This window comes from Eschscholzia californica, unplaced genomic scaffold (genome assembly GCF_041429995.1).
Source record: "Eschscholzia californica isolate CP2 unplaced genomic scaffold, dmEscCali1.0.p SCAF_1, whole genome shotgun sequence".
Lineage (NCBI taxonomy): Eukaryota > Viridiplantae > Streptophyta > Magnoliopsida > Ranunculales > Papaveraceae > Eschscholzia > Eschscholzia californica.
Genome location: NW_028238198.1, coordinates 43,051,559 through 43,059,072, shown reverse-complemented (window position 1 = coordinate 43,059,072; position 7,514 = coordinate 43,051,559). Strand labels below are relative to the sequence as shown.

The 7,514-nt window shown below is 32.7% G+C and overlaps 2 pseudogenes; both read left to right on the top strand.

The window, feature by feature from the left end:
* Positions 1 to 331: 331 nt before the first annotated feature.
* Positions 332 to 2,850, top strand: LOC147566989 (hydroxyproline O-arabinosyltransferase 1-like; annotated as a pseudogene).
* A 3,148-nt stretch (positions 2,851 to 5,998) lies between these two features.
* On the top strand, positions 5,999 to 6,501 carry LOC147566988 (elongation factor 1-alpha pseudogene; annotated as a pseudogene).
* Positions 6,502 to 7,514: the final 1,013 nt, after the last annotated feature.

Genomic DNA, 7,514 nt, shown 5'->3' with positions numbered 1-7,514 from the left:
TATACGAAAAGGTGATGATGGCCCCTAACGGTTCTGACAGAAAGGCGTCTTCTTCTTACCGATAAAGAAGTCCAAAGTTGCGTTGAATCTTTTCATTTTCTCAAATAATTTTATTCTGATGATTTCTTTCTTACTACTATGGATGCTAACTTGGGTTCCTACTGTTCATTAGTGGTTATTTCAGCTACTTTTTTTTCCTGGGTATAAATTATCTAGGTTTCTCTTTCACAGAAATACATCCTCATTGAAGAAGTATTTCAAATTTTCAAGGACTCAATTACGGTGCAGTTTGAACGCTAATTGTTTGGATAGAATAATGTTGAGAAAAAGAATGTGTTTTCCATGCTCTGTTGTTGTTTTAGTTTGTGGAGTCTTCTATCATGGCTACGGACACAGCAAAAATTATAAGCTTATCTACATAACCAGGGGTAATCTATCTTTAGAATTCAAATCACATAATGAAGATTTCCAAAGTGTGTATAATGTTGATTATGTTGACAAACTTCAGTTGGGGATTGGGTATTGGGTATTCTTCCCAATTTGTTTTGTGGAGATAATTGTTGAAACTGTGATCATTGATTATGGGATTATGAAACTTTAATGAGTTATATAAGCTGGTTTTTCCAATTCATTCAACACCTATATGGGATTTGGGTTTTTAGATGATAGTCTTTGTTTATTTTGTACTTCGCTTCCACCATGACAGAAACTTATAAGATCTGCCTGACTAGATGAGGTACTAGACTTTACAATTGAGGTTTAGTAGGATGAGGTTTGTAGAATATACTTGATTAATTGGAATCCTATAGGGGGATGTTATCCTTGAGAATTGGGTTTTATTGCTTCTCTTGCCATTCATCATTCACGTTTCTCGTTTTTTAATTTCAGGGTTACATAGTCCTTAACAGACCTTGTGCGTTCGTTCAATGGCTTCAAAAGGCAGACATCAAAGACGAGTAAGAAAATTTTCTTTTCCACTATGAGTTAGACAATTTGTTGTTAAAACACTCTATAACTTTTACCATGTTATTGTCCAACCGGTACCAAATTGATCTATAGATGGACTTGGAGCAGCATTCTGTTTCTTTTATATTTAACCCAACAAGTATGAGGCCACACTTCGAAAATTCTTCCCTGGGGATAAGGGCCGATTACCAATATTGACCCAATAGGAAATTGCCTGTCATTGTTGCGAAGGTTCATATATTCAACCTCATTACTCCTTTATGAGTTGTATACGTGAGTGTCCAGGTTGTGTTCTTATTTCGTCGAATGGGCGTGGGAATCTCTCAGAAAGATCGTCCCCACATGGATGAATGTTTCTTTCGCAATGAAGAAGAACCTTGAGGCAGATAAAGCTTTCAGTTTGGTGCTTGAGATGTACGCACTTTTCCTCATTACCCAACTTTTAATCGTCTTCTAACACACTCCTCACCCTTTTCTTATACTCCTTTTTGATTTTCTGAATTGATATCTAGGTATGCTTATGCTGTGGCATCTAGGTATGCTTATGTTGTGGCATCTTGTACAAGGATTTCATGTTTTAGGTCTGATAAGTTTTCCGTTTCGGTTTCCTTATAAAACAAGAAAGGACTTTTTTTTTACTACTAAAACTCTAAAAGTATAAAAAGAACTAAATGAAGTTTCACGAAAGAGCTCAACCAATAGAGAAATCGTATGAAGCTCGCATTGGTTGAGTAGTAAAATGTATGACTCTCCACAGGAGAGACTCGAGTTCATATGTTAACGTTTCCAAAAGAAAACCTTAACCTCATACTTTTAAGTTTTTTAGATTTTTCATGTTTAGTTTACCTCAATATTTTTTTTATGGTTTTCATAAACTAACTCTGATTGGTTTCCTGTCCGATATAAAGCCTCCGCGGGAAATTGGGAAGAAGTTCATAATTCATTATACTTATGGATGTGACTATGCCACGAATGTATCACCAATGGTCCATAGTTTGCCTCTTTATGCTTTTCTCTTGATTTGTGATGATGGAAATGAACATTCCATGTTGTGATTCTAGGGTAAGATGACATATGGGAAAACTGGAGAATGGAGATTTGACAAAAGATCATATGATCGAACCCCACCCTGAGAAAATCTTCCAATGCCTCTTCCTGGTGTACAAGAAAGTGTGGTATGTTTCTTCATCTTGTAGAACTATTAGTCTGAGGTTTACTGCATATAGGTGCAACCAAGAACATGAAATAAGCCATACAATAAGTGAAAAAAGAAATATTGAGTCACAAATATATAACGGTATTAACTATTAAGTCATTCATTGTAGCGATACGAAGTTACATATATCAACTAGAGTAGTATTTTATGGTTGTAAACGAGGAAATTAAAGTATTTTCGAAGCTCAGGGCATCTTTCCCAGCGTGTTCTGTTCTAGAACTTCATAAAAACTCCATTCTACCTGTTTCCACCTTTTCGGTGGTATGTAAAGTGATCGCTCCATAAGTAGACAACTTGCTAAAGATAGGGTTCTACCCAGTTTCAGTGTATAACGATACCCAATTTGGATGTCGAATAAAATTCTAAGAAAGAAACGAGCATGATTGGGAGATCACCTACCGAGTAAAAGATTCCATATGAAAGTTTATCTTTCCCATCTCTATTGAGGTTTCTTCATATCGAACTTTTCTCTATATTTTGGTGTTTGAGTGTTAAATCAATCGTTTAGAACTAAGGATGAATGAAGCAACACCGATATTCGCGGCACACTGTCCAATACAAAAACAGAAGTAAAGCAAAATTTAATTCAAAATTAACATTTTTTGCAGGCGACTCTCGTGAGAATGGTGAATGAAACAACAACCTATATTCAAAATTGGGGTTTATGAAGAAAACCCAAAGGCCAAGTCTATGTAGCTCTACTGGATAACAAGTTAGAAAATTTCTAAATCATTTCAACATACTTGCAGGTATTTTATACTGTTTTCTTCTAACATAAATGTCAAATCTCCTCATAACCCACTTCGACCGCATAATGATTGTAATTAGACTACTTTTAACTCAATCATTGATTCATTATTATGTTCAGACAATATAAATGATCGATGTTCACTCAGCCTCGAGAAGGTCATATTTTAGGATGGCTTTATATGAAACGCCAACTCCTATGTACAATTTGTTTTTTCCAACATCCGTAAATATTAAAAAAGTTAGATTAATGAAAAAACAATGTCATGTTAATCATCTGTTTTGCGACCTACTCAAATGTACTAAAAGTAATGATTGGAACATAATCATTTAGTTAACCAGGATTGTGAGTGGTATAATATTAAACATTAATTGCTACCTTAGTTGCATATTTTGCAGATCGGATGTCTGTAACACTGAAAACTACAATTCAGTTTTTCTACTTTCCATGCCTTAAGCTTCAGTGTCCAACAACCATCACTACAATATTCCTTCGGTTATCGTGTCGAAATCTTATTTTTAACATATTTTCATTCAAAGTTCCAAAGAAAATATATTTTCTTATTTGTTCTAAATTCTTCTTCTCTTACTAGGTATTAATTCATTGTTCAAATTTATTTATTTTGTTAATAGGTGTTATTTCTAGGGTTATAAGCATTCTCAGAGTGTCGTCTTCTTCATTATATATTAGGATTTTTGAGTTTAAGGTCCAAAAATAGGAGGGGTAATTAGTCATATATCCACTCCTAAATCAATAAATAAAATAAAACTAAAATAAACCGAAAATGTAAAATAAGTCCAAAAATTCACTATTTGGTGGGCCCCATGCATCAATCTTTTAATTTTCTCTCAGTTTTGCCCTTTCATAAATATTTTTTAACCATTGGTAAATCAAAGGTTTATAATGGTTGAGTTAATACAATTATTCTTTCCATAAAATTTTATGAAAGAATATTTATCGTGGATATTTAATGTTAATCTTTATTTCCAAAACTTATATTTTTCTAAAGTAACCTACCAAATCAATGGATATTTACCTAAAACTAGTTTCTCTCTCCCAAACACGAGTTTCTCTTTCTGTAACTATATGTTCTTTGAATTCAAGAAAGTATATCATTTTCAAAACTGATATTTGTCTAAATTAACCTACCAATTCAATGAATATTTACCTAAAACGAGATGCTCTCTCCCAAAAACGATTTTCTCTCTCTGTAACTTTATGTTCTTTGAACTTCAAGAAAGTATGAATTTGTGATTTGTTTTTTATCTCTACCTCGATCCAATTAAACATCTACAAATTCTTTTGTGAGGTTAAAAAGCAAACTATTTTGCTAGCATCTTACTGATTCTACTAGCATATTTTACATTCTACTAGCATCTGATGAATGAATTGGACAAAGTAGTTTAAAAAGCAAATACTATTTAGCTAGCATCTTATTGATTCTAATAGCAATTTTAACATTCTATTAGCATCGGTTGAATAAATTTGAATACAGTAGTTTAAAAAGCAAGAATATTTTGCTAGCATCTTATGAATTTGTTACAATAGGTTAACAAATACTTTTTAGTAATTTTATGAAAGAATATTTATGGTGGATATTTAATGTTAATCTTTATTTCCAAAACTTATATTTTTCTAAAGTAACCTACCAAATCAATGGATATTTACCTAAAACTAGTTTCTCTCTCCCAAACACGAGTTTCTCTTTCTATAACTATATGTTCTTTGAATTCAAGAAAATATATTATTTCCAAAACTGATATTTGTCTAAATTAACCTACCAATTCAACCAATATTTACCTAAAACGAGATGCTCTCTCCCAAAAACGATTTTCTCTCTTTGTAACTCTATGTTCTTTAAACTTCAAGAAAGTATGAATTTGTGATTTGCTTTTTATCTCTACCTCGATCCAATTAAACATCTACAAATTCTTTTGTGAGGTTAAAAAGCAAACTATTTTGCTAGCATCTTACTGATTCTACTAGCATATTTTACATTCTACTATCATTTGATGAATGAATTTGATAAAGTAGTTTTAAAAGCAAATACTATTTAGCTAGCATTTTATTGATTCTAATAGCAACTTTTACATTCTATTAGCATCGGTTGAATAAATTTGAATACAGCAGTTTAAAAAGCAAGAATATTTTGCTAGCATCTTATGAATTTGTTACAATAGGTTAACAAATACTTTTTAGTAATTAAAATATATTATGTGAAATTGTTTTTGTTACATTTTCAGTATTTTACTAGCATTTTCTTGATTCTGTTACCATCTGATATGAATTTGTTACAATAGGTTGATTCTAATAAAATTTTATGCTGGTAGAATCTTATCGAGTCTAACAACATATTTAACATTTTATTTTAACGTTTGTTTTTTCTTACTCTTCACTACTGTAGATGATGAATGAAACCATCAATCGATTCTCTCTCTCCCACTCGATGCTTTCACCTTTTTCACTCGGTTTAATTTGGGCGTCGATGATGAATGAAATCAAAACCTAGTTCATATATTAGAAAGTGACGATGCTCTCTCTCTCTCTTCGGTTTGCTTTTGCCCAATTCTAATAGAAATATAAAAGAAAGTATTTTGCTAAACGGTAAAGGCAACTATTTTTCCGGAAGGAAAGTTTGTTTTTGAGGAAATCATTTAATAAATCTCTAAATATTATGGTATATATTATGGTTATTTTTTTAACTTAGGATAGGTTAGGCAGTAAAAGAGAATGAGAGGATAGACATGTAATTTACTTTGAGTGGATTTATTTTCTATTTCAGATTATCTTTGGTCTCTAGACACATTGATCATGCGATTTTGGACTTAAAACACATCCCCCGTATATATTATTGGGTAAGTTTTATTTTTATGTAAGAAGTTTTATACAATTTGACACAATAACATGAATTACCTCAGGGATCATAAGCACGTTGAACGTACTAAGATGTTATGCGTATTTGCTTACTTAAAGTGTTTGCTGTTGATTAGTGGATGCCAAATTTTTATAATTATTTAGGCTTACAATAGATTTATTGAAATATTATTTAATTATACGAAGAAACAAACATGGGTTAAGAAAGGAGTTGTATCAGTATCACTGACATACACATCAACTTTGGAAAGTCCACCACCATTGGTCACTTGATTTACAAGTTGGGAGGCATTGGCAATTGTGTTGTCGAGAGGTTCGAGAATGAATCTCCTTAGATGATCAAGAGGTCATTCAAGTACTCTTTGGTTCTTCTCAATCTCAAGGTTGAGCGTGAGCGCGGTGTTACCGTCAACATTACTTTGTGGAAGTTTGAGATCGGAAGGTACCAATGTACGGTTGTTGATGCTCTCGGACATCGTAAATTTATCAAGGTCATGATTGCTGGTACCTCTCAAGGGGATTGTACTACCCTTATCATTTACTCCACCACTTGAAGTTTGAGGCTGGTACTTGCAAGGATGGACGGACCTGTACACACGCTCATTCTTGCTATCCCCTTGGTGTTAAGAAGATGATCTGTTGCTGTAACAAGATGAGATTTATTTTGTCAGATCATAATTATTTTATGTTAGTTTAAACCGTGGTCAAGTATTCTACGGACAGTATTTTGTCAAACACATGAAACTATGATGCACTAATGAGTCATGAATTAATTTTAGATTTATGTGTATATGTTTAGAAGTTAATAAATAATACAACTACAATAAGCTAGCTAAGTCAGTTGCCTATAGTCATGAATTAATTTTTAGGTTCATGTGTTTATGTTTTGAAATTGATAAATAATAGAATTACAATAAGCTAGCTGCGTCAGTTTCGTATAGTCTAAAAATCCATACATCTTCTCCAGTAAAATTATTATTTGGTAGCATTGTGTAAGAAGATTTCGGGTCAAATATGTTTGTCTTCGGGACGAACAAATCGGTTTACTTCTTTTATGTACTTTTTTCCAAATTCTTTTGGGGTTCGGTAAATCATGATGTTATGTTTTCTTTTGTTTCTCTTTTAGGTCAGTGATATATCTCTAGCCGATTACGTCATGGTCAATGCATCAAAGTATTTTTTTTTGTTGTTGAAAACAATGCATCAAAGCATGCTTATATCCCCCATACATGTTATGAGACTCACTTATGATGCAGGACTGGAACAGCAAAAGGAAGCCAACGATTGTGTGGATTCCAAGCATGCAATGGATATCAGTCATCTTCAACTGGAACAATAAACTAAATTATTTATATTTATTCGTTTGTTCTACACATTCCTATATCCTATAATTCTATAGTGGGCCAAGGCAAGACACTACAAGAACTGGTTCTCCTGGTGTGATAAGACGCCTAGCTGTTGATGTGTCTTTTGAGAAGAATATGAATCTGGCAATATACTCCTCACAACTGCACCTAGAGAAAGCGCTTTTACAAACCTCAAATTCATTGTCGAATGTCTTTCTAATTAGATTATTATAGTAACGAATGGTTCTTCATACAGGTTAAATGTTTAGTGATCTCAAAAAGCGAGTTAATTGTTATTACTGAAGAAGGTAGATGCTTTTTCTACTTTCCTGGTTTAATGACAAGGTTCTGGAACTGTTTATGA